This window comes from Phocoena phocoena, chromosome 21 (genome assembly GCF_963924675.1).
Source record: "Phocoena phocoena chromosome 21, mPhoPho1.1, whole genome shotgun sequence".
NCBI lineage: Eukaryota > Metazoa > Chordata > Mammalia > Artiodactyla > Phocoenidae > Phocoena > Phocoena phocoena.
This window is the reverse complement of record NC_089239.1, coordinates 25,414,074-25,434,449: the sequence shown is the minus strand read 5'-3', so window position 1 is coordinate 25,434,449 and position 20,376 is coordinate 25,414,074.

The window sequence follows — 20,376 nt, the reverse complement described above, 5'->3', positions numbered from 1 at the left end:
GTGAGAAAGGAGGCCGTCAGGGTTCGGCTTCGGGTCTCTCCTAAGAAGCTGCCTTGAAAAGACGCCGTTCGAATAAAAGGGCACTGAGAACACGAGGGCATCACCTCAGGGCCAACACTGGGCCCCATGAGCACGGCTGGGACGGTGGGCGCTCTCTCTTCCCTCCCGTTCTCTGCGTCCCTTCCACGTGCCAGGAGGTGACAGGAGATTCCCGAACCTTCCAAGACTTGTTTTCTTAGACAGGGATCTGGTCTCATTATGAGGAACAAGATGCCGCTCTTGTAAGAGGTCCCCGCCTGCAGAAGAGGCAGAGGGAGGTGGCCTGGAGAGCCTACCGCTTGAGCGACCGTGAGACGTTACATAAGCGCCTTTGAAACCGTGTCCCTGCACTTGACACCGTTCAGAAGGAAAGTGGGTGTTGCTTCCTGGTGATCAGATGCCTTTGGAAGGAGCGCTGCTGGGGGTGCCCTTGCAGAGACACCCAGCCAGTGTCTCTGCAGCCCCAGCTGCTCGCTGCACCCGGCCCGGGGATGCTCTGTGTCAGCTGCGGTCTCACTTCTGGCCACTGGCTTTATACTTGGCTATTAATAGTCAGATCATAGAAGCTCCTGCTGCCATGAATGGCCCTAACTTGCTCAGGGGAGAGGTGGAGCGGTGCACCAGGGGCCGGATTCCCAGCCTGGCAGAGCCCAGAGGCCAAGGGCACTTGGGTGAAGGAGCCGCTCAGAGCGCGAGAGGCTGGAAGGGAAGGGATGTGCGTGCACACATCCTCTGCGGGGCGGACATTCACGGAGACACACACACACACACACGTTTTATGCCAGGACATGGCCGGCATGTCCCAGGCAGGGACGGTGGGCTTCTCCAAGCAGGGCACAGAGCCCGACTAGATGAGTTTTCACCCTGCTCCTGTGGATGCAAACCCCTGACGCTTCCTCCTTCCTTTGAGCTGCTGACCCCGTGGCAACGGCCATCAGGTCATCTGGCGGTCAGCACTGAGAACAGATGTGCAGTCAGAGGGGGAACTCCTCAAGGTCCAGCCGCAGAGTCCCCATGCTGGCTCTGCACGCCCCCCCGCCCTCCCCCGCCCCCAGGGACACTCTCCCCCTGAAGCAGCCCTCCCTTGTGTGAGACCCCGCTCCGCATCACCAGCCTTTTTCTTCCCTGCTGGAGCACACACACATGTTTCACTCCTTTCCTGGGTGTGGAGAGCAGCCCGAGTGTGCACTGCGCTTTACAACCCCTGTCGCATCTACGTCGGTCATGTGCTGAGTTCTGGCCATAGAAGCAGGAATGGAATTGACAGGGGCCATGTGCAGCTTGGCTCTCCACCCTGCACTGGCTTGTTTGCCGGTTTGTGGCCACGAAAGCCACACACTAGAGGTGGCGGCACAGCCTGGGACCCTGAATGGTCGCTGATGGCGGCGTGTCCCCTCCCCAGCCTGAGCTCCCCAACGACCGGACTGGTTGTGGAAAACTAAATTGTTTTCTGTTCTCTTAAGGTGTTGAGATTTCACGGCCTACCCTGTGACGGCAGCTTCTGTTAAACATTTCAGGAGGTGGCATTTCCCTTTCGTGGAGGGCAGATGCCGTTGGAGGGCTCTGGTCAGTGGAGCAACGTCACACGGCTTGGGAGAAGTGGGCTTTCTGCTGTGTGGACAAAGCTGCTGCAGAGGTACCGGCAGGAAGCTGCTGAAAGAGTCAACCCAAATTAAGATGAATTCACCTTAATTAACTAAGGCCGGGACCAGGTGGTAGGTGTGGAGCTGCTGAGACCCCCGGTGTGTCCTGAAGGAAGGGCACCTAGAATCTGGGGCTGGACTCAAAGTAGGGACACGTCACAGGAACCGAGGAAGACCCACTGCTTCTGGCTCAGCCAACGAGTGGAACGAATCGCCTTCCACTGAGATGTCCGGCCGCAGAAGGAGCAGGCAGTGAGAAGGGGTGGAGAGATCTGGGTTTTTTATTTAATAGACTTTATTCTTAGAGCAGTTTGAGATCAGACCGCAGGAGTTCCATGTGCCTGTCTCCCCTGCTCTCAATCTCCTCATTAGTAACATTTAGCATCAATATGCACAGCTACTGTAACTGACAAACCAATATCGATACATTCTTAACGGAAGTCCATCCTTTACACCTACAGCCTTGTACGCTTTACATTCTACGGCTTTTGACAAAAGCAAAATGACACGCGTCCACCACTGTAGTGTCCACACAGAGTAATTTCACTGCCCTAAAAGTCCTCTGCCTAGTCATCCCTCCTTCCCCACAAACCCTGGTCTTTTTACTGTCTCTATAGTTTTGTCTTTTCTAGAATGTCACTGAGTTGGAATCATAGTGTGTAGCCTTTTCACATTGGCTTCTTTCACTTCGTCATATTCATTTAAGTCTTTTCATGGCTTGATAGCTCATCTATTTTTAGGGCTGGATAATATTCCATTGTCTGGATGTATCACAATTTATCCACTCACTTACTGAAGGACATCTTGGTTGCTTCCAAGTTTGGGGAATTATGAATAAAGCTGCTATAAACATTGTGTGTAGTAGCTTTTTGTACTACTTTTTTCAACTCATTTGGGTAAATACCAAGGAGCGTGACTCCTGGATCATACAATAAAAGTATGTTTAGTTTTGTAAAAAAAAAAACAAAACACTGCCAGACCGTCTTCCAGAGCAGCTGCACCGTTTTGCGTCCCCACCGGCAGTGATGAGAGTTCCTGTTGCTCCACGTCCTTGTCAGCATTTGGTGTTGTTGGGTCTTGAGATGTGGTTTGCTTTTTTTTTTTTTTTTTTGCGGTACACGGGCCTCTCACCACTGTGGCCTCTCACGGGCCCAGCCACTCCGCGGCATGTGGGATCTTCCCGGACCGGGGCACGAACCCGTGTCCCCTGCATCGGCAGGCAGACTCTCAACCACTGCGCCACCAGGGAAGCCCGTGGTTTGCTTGTAAACGTGTTAGAGTTGAGATGCTTTTTAGACATCAGTAAAGGTCTGGGGTAGATGCAGGATATAAGAGTGTGGGGTGCCGAAGAGACATTTAAGTTGGAGGTATCAGTTACAGAATCATCAAAAAATAGATTGCACTTAAAGCCATGAGAAGGATAAGGTGACTTGGAAAATAAGTAGGGAAGGAAAAAGGTGCAAGGATGGAGCTCTGGGCACCAAAACATTTAGAAGCTGGAAAGATGAGGAAGAACTAAAAAAGGCAACTGAGGATTAAGTGCCAGTGAAGTAAGGGAAAAATGGAGAAAATGTGTGAGGGAGAAAAGGAGGGAGAGAGAGGAAGGGAGAGGAGGGAAAGAGAAGTGTCTGAGAGGCTGGAGAAGCTGTTTAGGAAGGAAGCCAATAGTCAAGGATGCAGAGACACCAGCTGGTCCAGTTCTAGCTCCTGGTAAGGCTACAAAAGGAGTTCTCGTTGGTGAGTGAGGCTGAAAGCCTGAGGGGACCACACCCACTGAGGAGGCTGAGAGCAGGGAGGGGCAGCAGAGACAAGCCCTTCCTCTGAAGGGAAAGCAGAGAGACGCGCGAGTGGCTGGAAGCAGGTATGAGATCAAGAGAAATTTCTCTTTGAAGATGAGGGATGCCACCTGCTTGTGTGCCAATGGAGATGCTCCAGAAGGGAAGAAACAGGCTGGTGATGCAGAGCAGGGTCTGCGAAGGCAAGGAAGCGGTCCCTCACACGGGGCGGGGGGCGGGGGCTGCTTCAGGGTGAGTGTGTCCACGGGGCTGGGCGGGTGCAGAGCCGGTGCAGGGACTCTGGGGGTGGACCACGCGGAAGCTCGCCTCTGACTGCACGTCTGTTCTCAGCATGTGATGGCCAGGTGACCGACACGGGGTCAGCAGCTCAAAGGAAGGAGGAAACGTCAGGGGTCTGCATCCACGGGAACAGGATGAAATGTCAGCTAGTCGGGCCTTGTGACCTGCTTGGGGAAGCCCAGCGTCCCTGCCTGGGGACACGCCACGTCCATGGGAGGAACAGAAACCGTGCTGCAGAGAAAGACCAGCCTGCGCTGTGACCTCCTCCAAGGGCAGGAGAGGGCACGGGGTCAGTGGTGGACGCCGCCGGATGGAGGCAGGTCTCGTCTCAGGAGAGCGGGAGCTGCATGCTCTTCGTTTGTGTCAAGAAGGGGCACAATATCTGAAGGATTCTGGAACCTTCCAGGGCTCCTTGGTATGAGCGACTTGGGAGAAAAAACAGCCAGCACCTAGCAGGACTCACAGGGAGTGAACTCGGGGGGGTCTGCTCACACCCTGGCCGACTCTGCCGTTCTGACTGGGCCACACGCAGCACCGTCCCGACCGTCTCAGCATCCCCTGGACCAGCCAGACTGGAGCATCGCAGCCATTCAATAAATGTTGGCTGAATTTCCCCCAGATTGCAAAGTAGAATCTACCAACCCTTTAGACACATGTGAGCACGCCCACACAGACAGACACACACATACAAAATACTTTTAGGAATAAAGGATAGGAATGTAAAGTTTCAGAAATCATTATGTTTTGGTCTAAAATGACCTTCCTCAAAGAGATCTGGCTTAATCGAACCAATTAATAAAACACTGAAAAGGGAGTATCGCTCTAAAACAAAATACCATTTAATCTCAGTGGGTAAAAATGTTTCGAGACGAGCCTTCTGTCATCCTTCTGTGATTAGTTGAGAGTTATGTTCTTTGATGAGAGAATCCGGAAATTAAAATTACCTTTAAAGATGGGCTAGAAGAACCTTCCTTTTTTTTTTTTTTTCTGATGCAGACCGTTTTATCAAAGTCTCTCAACCACTCAACAGCTGATCCGGGCTCACTTTGGGCTCAGATCGTAATCTGGCTTCATTATGTCACCGTGGCTTGCATTTTGTCGCCCTTCCCGGGGGTTTTTCTTCCTGTCTTCGTGGGTGTCCATTTAACCAGGTCACCACAAATCTAGCTCACGCAACTCTCCCTCAGGACACAGCCGCTGTGCCTGACTTGAGCTGTGTCTGGGGCGCCTTTCCTACAAAATCCACACCATCACCTACTCAGGGTGAACGTTGTCGATAATCAGACACCTCATTCTTTATTACGTCCAATTTCCCCAAAGCCTCCAGCACATTCCTCAGCCTGAGTGCAAATTATTGCAGTCTTGTGGCAAATATCTATTTTCTACATTTCTCACAAACACGGTTCTAGAACATGAAAACCCAAATATTTAAGCAGTATTCTGGCATTTCCATTGCGTCTTCCTTTATTACAGAGAGTTCATTCTGTTTTTGTTGTTCTGTCTCTACTAATAGTTTTTGAGAAGACTGAATCGTAAAGATCATTGAATTGAGGAAGGAAGTATATTAATTGTAAAAAGATCATCATAACAGAAACGTCTCCCATTCACCCATGAAATCTAAAAGGGTGCGTCGTGTTCTGCCCATACTCTTTGGCCGCTCAGTCCTGTCCTGCAACCCTTGCACTTATGTATAATCTAAGAAAGGGCCCCCAGATCTAATGAAAATGTGGGGAATGGATCTGTCTACAAGTTTGCAATTTTAAGAAGCAGGGTTCTTTAAAAATCTTGTATTCATGCAAATAGGCATAAGTATAAGAAGTATCCCCCCCCAAAAGGAAAAAAAACCTACACAAATTACACTGTATAGAATGCACCCCTGTTACCAGGCCTATAATTTGCAGGACCCAGTGCACAATGAAAATGCGGGTCCCCTTGTTCAAACAGTAACAGGAGAGCGTTAACCAAGCTGGGGCCCCTCTGAGCACAGGGCCTTCACGCTAGTGGAGGCCCAGCACCTCGGACCAGTGTCCGGGGGAGACGCCGCCCCAGCAGGAGGGCAGCACAAGACCCCACAGCACAGATGCAAACTTCATCCCTGTGGGCGGTCTTCACTCAAAACTGTCATGCCAGAAGGCTTCAGGCCCATCAGAGGCAAATTTCATGTTATTCTACTAACTAAAATGATACAATTTATTACTTCTAACCTATGCTGAAAAGCAATGGATACAAGGCTTTCAAATGAGGTTCAAGCTCGTTTCTACTAGAATCCAGTGCTTGTTCGGTTGCTAATCGTGTTCCTACAGTCAGCGAACTACTTCCTTTCACTTCAAGCAAGAGCACGGCAGTCCCTTCAGTCTCCGAATTATTATTTTTCTGTATGCAGGATATAAACAATTTATACTGAAATACTGCACCTTCTACAATCATGTATTATGGCTACCTTGTCAACATGTTCATTCGAATTCATTGTTTTGTCTTTTTATTTTCTACATTTTTTTACTGATAAATTTGCTTTCCCTAAAGGTATCGCCCAGGAATCATTCAGTGTTAGTATATATCGGGTTTGCGTTTTAGTTACCAGAATTTACTGAAACACACATTCAGATTTTTCTTTCCCACTATTGCTTTTATGTTATGGAGCATGATTTATCATTATATGTCCTGTCTTTGTGGCCAACAACTTCCCAGTTGCTATAGACTGAATGTCTGTGACACCAACCCCAAATTCATATTGAACCCTAATCCCCAGGGTGATGGTGTCAGGAGGGGGCCTTTGGGAGGTGATGAGGTCATGAGGGTGGAACCTCCGTGAAGGGGTCAGTGCCCTCATAACAGAGACATAAGAGCCCCCAGCCCCTCCCCCATATGAGGACACAGCGAGAAGACACCGTCTGTGAACCAGGAAGAGGCCTCAGCAGATATCGAATCTGCTGGCACGTTGATCTCACACTTCTGCCTCCCGAACTGACAGCAGTGTTTGGAGATTTTTTATTTTCCTCTCCGAGTCAGTAGACAGTTATCCCCATCTAAGGTTTCCTCCTGGACTTCCCGATGCCTCACAGGACCCTTCCAGGAAGGACACGTGTCTGCCCCCTTCGTGGGCACGGCGGGCGGAGGGGAGTGGCCGACGTGGCACAGGGGCCCCGACTCGCTGAGTGCTGTGCTCAGACGATGCTGTGATGACTCGACACCTGATCCCCAGCCTGCCCCCAACAGAGTGGAGTCAGCTGAGACGGTGGCGTGTGCCAGAAGACGGCCTTCCCAGGGCCTTGGGAACAGTTCTGTAAACGTTCTCCTGGACTCTCCCTCCACTACGTTCATTTACCCCCCTAAAAGACTTAAATTTCCCAAGAACGTCAAGTTCACCCTCTCTGGATCAAGTTTAACAAACTGTAAGTTGGTGATAACCAAATGAAACTCAGTGATTAGACAAGGGGGGCAGCAAATAACGACTTGGGCATAGAGATTCCACGTTAGATACGGCACATCACAACGAAAATTAAAACAGCTGAGTTGGTTTTGTGCAATGTTTCCACTGTTCCATCAAGCACAAAACACCCACGTGCCTACAAATGAGGAAATACGGACTAATTCCAGTGATCTGCATACAAGTTACACACGCTCTCATTTTAATTTAAAACCAGCATTGCACTGTGGGAGGACAAATGGTAAAGTTCATGCTGATAATTAAAATATACAATTTTCTTTACTTAGGACGACATAGAAGAGCAAGCAAACAATATGATGACAACTCAAGAGACCAGAAAAAAGGCAAAGCTCGACTCTTCAGTACTTTTAAGGAGACTTTCCCCTGCTGATTGAACAGGCACCCCCCACGTCTTCATTTGGCACCAGGCCCTGCATATTCGGAGGGCAGACGTCCTTCGTGCTCACTGGGGAAGACGATGATAAACTTGCAACTTAAACTGTGATAAGTAGCATGAAATGGCAGTGTCGGGCTTCCGCAGTGGAACATGAGCTGAGTTTATGGGGGATCCTTGGAGAAAGCTCCAAAGGGAGATTGGGAGAGCCCCAAGACCGTAATTGTACATTTTATCTTTCTCAAGAAAACCGATCTGAGTTTGGCCATTTTTCGTTAGGAGGTGTACCCACCAAGGTTGCTGTAAACTTTCTAGATGACACCTGCCCACCTGGTCACTGGGGCAACGAACAAGCCTGGCTCCAGGCTCTTCTGTTCAGGCCCTTTAAGCTCATGTGTCTTCCTGGTCCATTTAGGGAGCGATCCCTGCCATATCCCAAAGAGAGAAAAGAAAATGGCAATAAGGTTTAATTTGGGCTGAGCTAGCAGTTTATGCATTTGAAGTCTGCACAAAAATAAGTTCGTCGAGCACCCCAAATTGAAACAACGGAAGATAATAAAAGCTCGCTGAAATGACAGAATGCTCCAGCATTTCCTGCAGCGCTTGCTGCAGTGTAGCAGGACCGGCTCTGAGAGCCAGTTTTGCTGAAGGTGGAGAACGCCCATCTTCAGGTGAAAGCCAGGTGCAGGATGGGTTTGATCTCTAAACTGTTTGGTCACTGTTGTGGTCTGAGATCTTTTATGTTCCTGCTCTTTGGAGAAAGGAAGTAGGTCAGCTCCTTACTTTTTTTTTTTTTTTTTTTTTTTTTTTGTGCTGTACGCGGGCCTCTCACTGCTGTGGCCTCTCCCGTTGTGGAGCACAGGCTCCGGACGCGCAGGCTCAGCGGCCACGGCTCACGGGCCCAGCCGCTCCGCGGCATGTGGGATCTTCCTGGACCGGGGCACGAACCCGTGTCCCCTGCACTGGCAGGCAGACTCCCAACCACTGCGCCACCAGGGAAGCCCGGTCAGCTCCTTACTTCATTGGGCTGTCAAGGAAAGTTTTGTTTTAGGTATTACAATCCCTACTTCTCTCTTCACTGCCATTTTAGGAAAAGAAATATGCCTGCCTGAATGTCTAGTATATATTAATTTTCAATACTTGAAGGATTGATAAAATGTTAAAAAAAAAACAATGCAGCTAAGTAAGCAGGAATTATCCCCTTTTGATGGGATAACACTTTTTCCCATTTCATGAAATTTAAAAAGAAAACTTAATGGAAAATGGATATAGTATTGTGCCTTAAATAATTTCACATTTAGAGTAACGTTAATGCCTTAAATAATTTCACATTTAGAGTAACGCTAATGCCTTAAATAATTTCACATTTAGAGTAACGCTAATGCCTTAAATAATTTCACATTTAGAGTAACGCTAATGCCTTAAATAATTTCACATTTAGAGTAACGCTAATGCCTTAAATAATTTCACATTTAGAGTAACGCTAATGCCTTAAGATGGCATCAGAAGAACATGCTTGCTGTACATACTAAAACATGCAGAACGAATGCCACGGTGTAATTATAGACAACGCTGGGGACAGAAAATCACATTTGGTTTAGAAGGGCAACTGTAATAGCAACCCAATTCCCTTATAGTTTTGTCGAGTTGAAGCAGGGTTAAGTTCACAGTCAGTGCAGATAAGCAGGGGACAGACTGTGAGCTCAGGCTCCGGGACAAGGGTCTGTCGCTCCACTGAAACTCCGATGTCAGGGAATTACAAACACCCAAACACCAATCTGTCATTATGGGGCCCAGAGAGCAGTTTGTCCTGATTTGGAAAAGGTTAAATAAGGCTCAAATGCAGTATAACACAAACAGCGTGTCTTGAACACACAGAGACCTGAGACACGTCCTGCATCCCTCACAGCCCTCCCTGTTTACTGAAGCCCAAGCATCCCCAAGACCAGAGGCCACGTCCGTCTCTGCTATGAGGGTTACGACAGATACACACACACACAACTGAATTCATGTAAAGATCCAGCGAGTTCTTCATTCTACTGAAACTGTTAATCCCATGAAATAACAACTGGGATTTCTGGAAGGAGGCAGGGTGCAAACAGTAAACAAATAATTAAGAACTGTGGTCCCTGAGCAGCCGTGAGCTATAGACCGGCACCCGGCGGCACCTTGATCGTTGAACAGAGGCAGTCGGCTAGGTTTCACGGGCGGGTTTGTGAATATTTCAGAAAACGGCGCCATAAAGACAGTCGTGGGTAATGACCTGATAACACGGCATCTCTGCCCTCCGGGAGTCCACTGCCTGCACCTAAGTGGTGACAGGACGGAGCCACGCTCTGCCCACGTGGTGAGATGTGACCACCAGACTCACCACCAGGCACTGGCTGAACCCTGACCCCGGGGACGAGGCTGTGTGTCACAGCTGCTTAAAAAGACTCCAAAAGGGTTTCAGTTGAATTTAACACAACCAACATTTGTTACGCACTGTTCTGTTGGGCATGGAGGGGAAAACAGTTAACTTTAAAAAAAAAAAGACCCTTACCTTCATGAGTTCATAGTCTAGGAATTGAGGCAGACATGTAAAACAATAATAAATAATAATTATCATTATGCACTGTGACCAATGAAACAACACATAAATCTGTAAACAGATGAGAATTAAAGAGGGAGTGATGAACTCAGCTTATCAGAGAAGACCCTGACATAGTAACATGTGATCCACGTATTTAGTAAGGAAAAGGCATTTTCCAGGGTAGGAAATGTGGCGAAATCATTTCACGCTGAAGAAACCACGAGTGCCTAGTCGCCAGGGCTGTGCTCCCCAATGGGACAGTCTGGGACATTCTTTTACTGTGAGGCGTCCTGACTTGCCTCGGTTGTATTTATCCTGGTAAAGAATGTGTATTTTAAGTTTGGCATTTCAATGCTTTTCATTATGCTTGGCTTTTAACTGAAGTTCTATTTTATAAAATATGAAACATGCTAAACTCCTGTTAAATTATGTACATCTGAAATATTTAATGGCTATAAACTGATGTGAAATTCAAGGCTCACCCAACATTAAGTCAGGTATCTGTCACTATTTACTGTTATCCAAGGTCTCTGCTGACCTGAAGCCTGTTCCCCAGATGAAACTCCTCAGAGATGTGGGCAGTTACACATTCCAGTTTATAGAATTAGAATACAGTTCCGGGTTTATGCTACAATTAAAATGCTTGCATTTATTGTGTCTGTTTGCTGAGTTACTTTGGAAACTAAAGAATAGGCCTAAGAAAATTGATTCTATAAATCGAAAATAAAAGAGCTCCTACTTACCAGAACCCAAGTAATCACCAAGCACAACTAATTACACCTTTTTTTCTCCCAGAATTCGGAAGTCAGAGAACCAATGAATTTTAGATTTTACGGACAAGGAAACGGAGTCCCAGAGAAACGCCATTGGGTTTGTATGTGTTTTGAAACATTCTGAAAAGAGCTTGCAATTCCTTTTCTAACACAAGAACTGAACATGCAAGCAGGCGACATCCTTGGACCGCACGCGCGGCGGTGGGTGGGGGCGGCACTGGGTCCCCACTAACTGGGCGCCTCCCGCTCGGCTTGGGGAAGGACCCCGGCAGAGTGGGATCCGGCTTCAGGGACGGGGCGGGGGGCGGAGCAAGGCACTGAAGGGCGCGGAGGAAGGAGAGAAGAGCGTCCCTCAGGGCAAGTGCAGGGACCTGGGGCAGCTGGAGCTCAGCGCGTGTGACAGGCAGGGACTCGGGATAGCCCAGGTCGTGGCAGTGTTCGCACCACTATCCCACAGCAGAGGCGACGCCCTGCGCTTGTGTGCAAACCGCCCGATCACCTCCGTCCTTTTGTCCGTTCATCTCCCAGACCTCTCGCGGCACCCCTGCACCCACCGCCTCCTTCCTTCCCTCCATGCCCTTCCTGGTGATCTGATTTGGCTTCGTGGTTTCAAGTCCCATCTGTATGTTGATGCTCCCAGGCAGTCATCCCGGTCCTGGCCGCTTTTCCTGCACCCCAGACCTCTGTAATCAGCTGCCTACTTGACACCTCCGTTTCGGTCTTTATTACACTCAGCTTGGCTCAGAGAACCCGTGATTTTCCATGGCAAATCTCTCCCTCCCCCAGTCTTCTCCTTCCCGGTAAACGACACCACGATTCCTAAACCACTCAGCTGCTCGGCTTAAATAGGAATCAGGCATCTTTGATCTGATTTCTTTCTCTCACCTCACAATAAATCCATCAGAAAACACTGGCGTCTTTGCCTTCAAAAGGCTCCCAGAATGCAAACACTTCCGAACGAAGCCGCCACAGCCCAGGCCACAGCATCTCCTGCCTTGGTGCAAACCTTCTGGCTGGTCACCCTCCCCACTCCTGGAGCCCCGCGGTTACCCGCCCCCCCCCACCAGCATCAGCACCGCCAAGAGCGTCCAGCCTCATCCAGAGCAGAAGTCAAGTCCACAGCGCGCCCTGAAGGCCCTCACGTCCCCTGGCTTCCTTCCAACCCCACCTGCTGTGGTTCCCACCTTGATCACCTCGCTCCAGCATCACCCGCCTGGGTGATTGTTACGCACAGATTTCCTTCCCGTTTCATTTCCTTACACTTGATATTTCACTGCCTGGACTGTCCTTCCTCCAAAGCTCCCAAGTCTCCTTCTTCCCAGCCTTCCCATGTCCACTTGAAGGTCAGCTCCTCAGAGAGACTAAACCTGATCTAACACGACCTCCCTTCGCCAACCACTCCACTTTCTTATCTCAGCACAACTGATGTTATCTGTTGACATGCCAATTTACTAGGTGCCTATCCTCCCAGGAGAATGTAAGCTCCATGCAGTCAGTGAGTTTGCCTTTGTTACTGCTGTATTCCTGTAATGAATGAATATTTTGTCAGCTCTCTGTATTGGCTGATTGCACATCCATCCCAGCCCTGTCTAGAATGCACATGCTAGAAACAGAGATCGATGATGTATGGATAGAAAGATACGATACACAGATGACGCATGAATAGAAAGATATGACAGACGGACTGACAGACAGATACGTGCGTTTCCTAGTCCTGGTAAGGAAGGTTCCAAACGCGACGTGATGTCTGATCTACCAATCTGCTGCCCTTGCGTGAGTCTCTGATTTGAATTGGAGTCAGAGGAGACCAGTTTGAAGTATGAGGGAATCTATTTTACCAGCACAAATTGTGGCAGAGGTGGGGGTGATGATTCCAGGGAGAATCCCACAACTCAGCCACTCGCTGGTGCAACAGCGGAGGCCCTGACCAGGAGCCGGAGGCTGTGGGCTCAGCTGTGGTGGCCACAGGGCACCTGGGGAGCTGGCCCGAGCCGGCCCTCCGGTCCCAGTAACAATCTGAACGCCTCCCATCCCCCTGCGTCCCCTTTCCACTTGAACTAGCAGATGGGAGCCACTGTTTGCACCCGAGCCCTCACTAATATACCAGCTAAGTCCCCTAAAAAACCACAAAGGAGATACTAGGTGGATTCCCATCTTCCAGGTGAGAAACATCCATGCTGAATCCATGCATGATGAGTTTTGAGTTCATCCTAAAATCTGTGGGGACCCACTGAACCCTTACCAGTGGTAAAAGGACATAATTAATTTTGCGTTTCAGAAAGATTGCTCTAGCAGCTGTTGTGGATGCCGGGGTCTGGGAGAGCAGGGAGACTGATTACTAACAATGGAAACTAGAACGATGTCCAAGTACTCGCCTCCATACACACACTTTCATACTCATACACAAAATGGATAGGGTTTATATTTTGTTAACCTAATAACAAGCCATTTCACAAGGCAAGAACACCATCATTAAATACGTAGTGTGTGCTAATTTCTCGGTATTGTTATATATACCCATGGGAAGTTATTGCCAAAACCTGGGACCAATACTCGTCCGATGAAACACATCCACAGACACATACAGTCTGGCGTGTGGGAGCTTGCAGAGATGCCGCAAGCACCAAACTCACTCAGACGGATGGGGTTTCAACCGTAATCTTTCATTACTGTGTGTCCATTGCCTTGTAAGAGCTCCCTAATTACTTCAGGCCTACGGTAACAAGTCAGGCATCTGATGTGGGAAGAATGAGGGTGTTGGGATTATGTGGTTCGTGTTGTTTAATCAAGGAGAACACGATTTTCAGCAACATGATTGAAAAAATGACATCCCTAGGTAAATAAAGCTAGAGACCCCCAAACCTCTTTTGTATCTGCAGAAGTATATTACACATCACGCTTTGCAGATTTGGAGAAAAATAACCCTTGTCAGCGACCCGATCACCCCACTGACTGCTGTCCCTTCAGACAGCTTTCCTGGCTAGTGGGTCACTGCCTGTGTGATTCATTCATTAACTCATTCATTAACTTCCGCGAAAGTCAAGCTAAGCGCCCTGCCTTTAGTTAAGCTGAATCAAATGATTAGGAAAATCTTGTCCTTGTTCACAGACCAGAAAAATCTATCAGTGAAAACAATAAAACTGACTACAGACTTACAAAGCTTAAAGCAATGGTTTGCCGAAACAAACCACCACAGGACTGGGTAGCTTCAACAAGGGAAATTCACTCTCTCACAGTCTGGGGCCAGGAGTCTGAGGTCAAGGTGTGAGCAGGCTGGTTCCTTCTGAGGCTGCGAGGGCATCTGTTCCAGGCTTTGGGCAGCCACCACACCTTCGGTGGTCCTCTCCACCCTCAGCTTCACGCATGTTCTCGCTGTGTGTGTGCCTGTGTCCTAATCGCCTCTCCTTGTAAGGACACCAGTCACATGTGATGAGGGGCCCGTCTGACCCCAGTATGACCGTATCCTAACCAATTACGTCTGCAAAGATGATTAAGGTGGCATTCTGAGGGGCAGGGGGTCAGGACTTCAACACAGGAATGTCGGAGGACACAATTCAGCCCATAACAGTGCTCATCAAAGAGAAAATATATCTCAAGTTACTGTTGACCAGAATAAATCTAAACATCTTAAAACATTTGGATTCAGAACGACCCCAGCAGCAATTCAGCTGAAGTCCGACTCACTCGATCCCTCCCGCCCTCCCTCCCTCCCTCCCTCCCTTCCTTCCCTCCCTTCCTTCCCTCCTTTTGCTTAAACAACTGGACACTTTATTACCTCACATCCCAGACGCCCGGATGTAGGGCTACTCCACTCAAACCTGAGCCAACACCAGGCTCCCTCTGTCGGTCTTTCCTTCTCTACCCTCCCCAGCGCTGGCGTCTTGGACCAGAGGTCAGGGAGGACCTCCTGTGGGGCCCCCGTGGCCCAGCAGGAAGGAAGGCTCTTCCTCTTTGGCTGTGTTTTCAACAGAGAAAGTTGGACTTTTCCAGTTATCAGCTGGGGATTGTGGAAGCTTAGCTCATTCTCTGGTGGCCCTCGCCAGTTCCTAAAACATGTAAAATTTGAGCTATAACTCGCCGGCCGCAGCGTTCACCAATCTACGGCGCACAGCTCAGGAGTTTCCAGTGCAACCACATCACCACTACCTGACTCCACAACACTCTCATCACCCTAACCTGAAAGGAAGCCCCCACCATCCGCTGCCACTTCCCATGCCCGCCTACTGCCAGCCCCTGGCAACCACCAATCTGCTTTTTATTCCTATGGATTTGCCTGTTCCGGGCATTTCATGTAAGTGGAAGCAGGCAGCACGTGACTTTTTGTGTCTGGCTCTTTCACTGAGCCTGAGGTTCTCAAGCTTCATCCATGTTGTAGCCTGTAGTGTCAGTATTTCACCCCTTTTTGTCACCCAGTAATATTCCATATTATGGGAATAATATTCCAATTACGTTGGAATATTCCTATATTTATATAAATGGAATAATACTCCATCGTATGGATCTACCATATCTCTTCCTAACTTTTTATCTTCCTAGCTTCCTTTCCTCCTTCTCTTTTTTCTGAACAGTAAATGTCTTTAGATTAGACACTTTAAAAAAAGCCTTTTATTCCCGCTGTGTCTGTGGAATCCTGACCTAGGTTTGGGCACAGGGAAAGCGTTTAATACAAGTTGGCTGTCTGAGTGACAGAAGGAAAGGATGAATGCCCCGAGCTGCCTGCCCGTCAGGACAGGCATAGGGTGGTCACAGGGCATGACACAGCACCCTGTCCCCAGATGACAGGCCACCCCTGGGGAGAAAGATTGGCGCCTGCCCTCTGAGGATCCTGACTTCTAGGCGAGCAGAAGACCTTGGGTTTGGACACAACAGGTTTTCAGTACCGCCCTGGCCTCCCCACCGCGGCTTGGTGGCTGTCAATATATGTCAGCGAAGACTTAGCTGAGATGAGAAAAATTAGGAGACGCAGTCTGGAACGCTTCCAGGTGCTCAAAAGCAAGCAATCATGTTACACTGCTGGTCGTCCAGTCCGTGTTTGCACAGAAAATTAAAACAGGGCAAAATTATATTGAATTTTGATATGAGTCACTTGATTTTCATCTAAAAATAATAAATTAGTATATCACTTGACAGTATCTAATTTATAACCTCAGGTCCCATTTTAGTGACATGGGGGAGCTGCTTTTAGCATCAACGGAGGTGACCTATAACCCACATCAGGGCACGCATCTGTCATTCAGGGGAGGATGCCTCACATGGAGGCTGAACGCCCAAGTCAGAAACGGCCTTTTACAAAATCGAAGATGCTAAAGGCTGCTGTTTTGCTGAACGGCAGACCCTGGCTCCAAAGAAACGACAGGCACTAGTAATTTTAATATACTAGATATGCACAGTGGATAACGGTGTTGGGGAGGTAAAAAAAAGAGCTACTGAAAACAAACCCAAGAAAGTGAAACTGAAGTGAAAACCACATATTCCTGGACAAGCTATACACCAAACAAACTTTTTTTCATGTTGTTGCTTTGGTTTTGAGAAATTAAAGTCTGAAATGAGACTGTTCAACAGTTATTGAAAGACAAGAAAGGAAGGATGGAGGGAGGGAAGGAAGGAAGGAGGGAAGGAAGGAGGGAGGGAAGGAAGGAAGAAAGGAGGGAAGGAAGGAAGGAGGGAAGGAGGGAGGGAGGGAAGGTGGGAGGGAAGGTGGGAGGGAGGGAAGGAAAGCCATTTCTAGATATTGTATGAGGGATTCCATACCTATAAATGTTCTGTTTTTAAAACTTGTTGACTTTCTCTGGTGTTGGGAACTACCCCCAATTATTTCTTGACTTACCTCAGGAAGTTTTACTCTTCCCGAAACATTACCCGTCATATGTGTTTTCATTATCTGAAAACAACTCTCTAGTGAAAGTATTAGAAAAATATCACAATGAAGCGATATTCTAGAAATCATATGAATAATTCAGAAAAAGTAACTGCTGCTTATAACTACCTTTCAGTCGATGTCCCGCACCGTACGGGGTACGCTGGGCGGGAGACGTGAAAGGAGGCAGGCACACAGCCTTTTTCTGCACAGGTTGGGACTCCACCTGGAGAAATCCCGGGGACACTGCTAGAGGCTGGTGACCAGCTGCATCCCCTGTGTCCACCATATGGAACAAAAGAAAACTTCCAAGGAATTCGGGGACAGGAAAGCCACGGGGGAGGCCACGGAGAGTTCCCGACCTCCGGGCAGGGGGAGCGGGAGTGTGGCCTGGGTGAGAGCGGGAACCCTTGTAGCTGAGTGTCTGCTACACACCCTGAGCTGGGCTAAGCGCTTTCACTCATTCTAGTCTCTCCTCAAGGCAGAAGAAACGTGGGAGGTGGCCACGGAAGACTGAAATCAGAAAAGTAGCCAATGACGTGAGAGTAACTCAGCAGTATTTTTTGCTGGAAAATTCCCCAAATACTTTATCAAACAACAGACAGATCTACAGCGTAATGATTTTAACACATTTTTAAAGAAAGTATTGTGCAACCCTTAACTTCCTAACTGCTACAAAATATACCGCACTTTTAAGGTCAATAGCACCACGACGAACTCATTTCAGTTAGCTGTAAAATGAAGTTGGGCTTCCGTGTGAGAAGAAAATCTCTATTTTCTAAGGGTCATTTGCCAAAATTATTTTGCATGTGTATTTAACACTAATTCCAATGGATAACCAAAAAGCTTGTGTTGCTATAAATTCTAAAGCAAATAAATATGTATTGATAAGTTTCTTATAACACATTTTTATGAGATATTATTGTAATTTTTAAAGTCTATAAACAAGTAGTTAAGTTTTATCATCTTATGTAGGAAAGCACCTTTTTGGTGGTTTCTGGAAGTGAGGGGAATTTACGAGCCTCAGTCTTTGAATTAACTAATGAATCTGGGGAAGGAATAAATACTTGGGCTCAATTTCAGCTCTGCTTGACCCGGGCCTCCCTCTGCCTTCCCACCACACACGACCCAGCCTTTTCCTTTTGATATCTATATTTTAATTTGAACCTTTCCTCACCCTCTGATTGGAAAATCTTTTGCCTTTTACATGACTGGCCATTTGGGATTGAATCACCTCCCAGCAGCCTTCAAAATAGGGTGTTTGTATTTCCCACTGCGTGTTCTCCACCGTAACGCAGACGGACTCCCTCAGCATGTGTGCGTATGTATGTGTGTGTGTGTGTGTGTGTATATATATATATATATATATATATATACACACACACATACACACTGCAGGCACGTGGTGAAGACACACACCCCGACCTCTATCGAGTCAACACTGGTGAGCATTTTCTTTCAGCTCTAACCGCAGTCCTATTTCTACTAACGAAGCCAAAGACACATGTGGTTCTGAATATTACCTTTCTATTTATTTTTTTAATGAAGCTTTAGTACCTTTGAAATTAGAACGTATTGTAGATAGGGCTCGACTTCACTCATTCGGTTGGACTCACAGGATTCCATTAAATAGATGCACAGAGAAGAGAAGTAACCCTTTTCTTAGAGATGGACTTTTACCTTCGTTTCCAGTCTTTCATTCCTATGAACCCTCCTGCAATAAACAGCTCTACAGCTATTCGTGTGATCATATGCGTATTTCTATGGAATGAATTCCAATTTAATTCGTTGAGTGAAAAGGTGTGTGTGTTTAAAATTTTTTTTGCGAATATCTTTATTGTGGTAAAATATATGTAACAGCAAATCTGCCATTTTTAAAACCATTTTTAAGTGGACTAGTCTGTGGCATTAGATACATTCACCATGTTGCCAACCGTCACCACTCATCTTTTCCAAAACTTTCTCATCACTCCAAATAGAAATCTTGTAACCATTTAGTAACAACTCCCCATTCCCCCTCCAGAAGCCCCTGGTAACCACTAAACTACTTTCTGTCCCTGTTTGTTTTCTTACTGTTGAGTTTTAATTGTTCTTTGTACATTTTGAATATGGGTCCTTGAATGGATATGTGTGTCTGTGGTTTGTTGTTTCTTTTTCTTAACAGTGTCTTTTGCAGAGCAGAAGTTTAATTTTACTGAAGTCCTACTAATCATTCTTTTCTTATTCTCCAGTGTTGTATCTGAAAAGTCATTGAGAGACCCAGGGTCACCCAGATTTCTCCTATGTTAACTTCTACAAGTTTTATAGTTTTACATTATGTCTACAATCTATTTTGAGCTAATTTTTTGTGAAAGATGTAAGATCCAAGACTAGCTATTTGGCCCACATATGGTCTACGTTGGTGAATGTTCCTTGGGACCTTGAGAAGAAGGGGTGTCTGCTGTTGTTGGATGAGGTTGTCTATAGATGTCAGTTAGGTCCAGCTGATGGATACTGTTCAGTCCAACTACGTCCTTAGTGATTTTCTGCCCCTGGATCTGTCCATTAATGATGGTGGGGTGTTGACATCTACAATTATAACAGTGGATGCACCTATTTCTCCTTGTGGTTTCATCAATTTTTGCTTCATGTATTTTGACACTCTATGGAGTGCATAAACGTTAAAAATTGTTATGACTTCTTGGAGAATTGACCCCTTTATCGTTAGGTAACAGTAGGCCAGAAACTGGAAGTCTCGTCTCTGGGTTTTTCACAAATGTCCTCTATTGTGCTGAAGAAGTCCCCTTCTATTCCTAATTTTCTGAGAGTTTTTAACCATGAACGATTGTGAGGTTTTGAAAATGCCTTTTCTGTATCAATTGAGATGTTTTCTTTCCTTCTTTTAATGTGGTATTAATCGATTATTCTTATGTTGAACCACCTTTGCATTCCTTGTTTTTTTCTGAGTTTTTTTCCCCCACCTTTATTGAGATATAACTGACTTGCCTCCCTTGAATAAATCCCACTTGGTCATGTGTCTAATCTGTTGGATTAGGTTTGCTAGACTTTTATTGAGGATTTTTGCCTCTATGCCCAGAAGGGATGCTGGTCGGTAATTTTCTTCCTTGTGATCTCTTTATCCAGCTTTGGTATCAAGGTAATGCTGGCCTGAAGGGATGTGTTGGGAAGTACTCTCTCTTCTTCTATTTTTCTGGAAGAGCTCAAAAAGGATTGGTGTTAATGTTGTATACGTGTTAATTGGTGTATATGTTTTGTAGAATTCAACAATGAAGCCATCTGGACATTTCTTTCTTGGAAGTTTTTTTTTTTTTTTTAAATTACGAATTGATCTCTTAACCTGTTATAGGTCTATTGAGATTTTCCATTTCTTCTTCAGTCAGTTTAGGTAATTTGCATGTTTACAGGAATTTATCCATTTCAACTCATCTAATTAGTTGTACAATAGTATTCTCTTATAATCACTTTTATTTCTCTATGGTCTGTAGTAATGTCTTCACTTTCATTTCTGATTTTAGTTGTTTGTGTCTTCTCTCTTCTTCCTGTCAGTCTAGTGAAAGGTTTCTTAATTTTTTGATCTTTTCAAAGAATCAACTTTC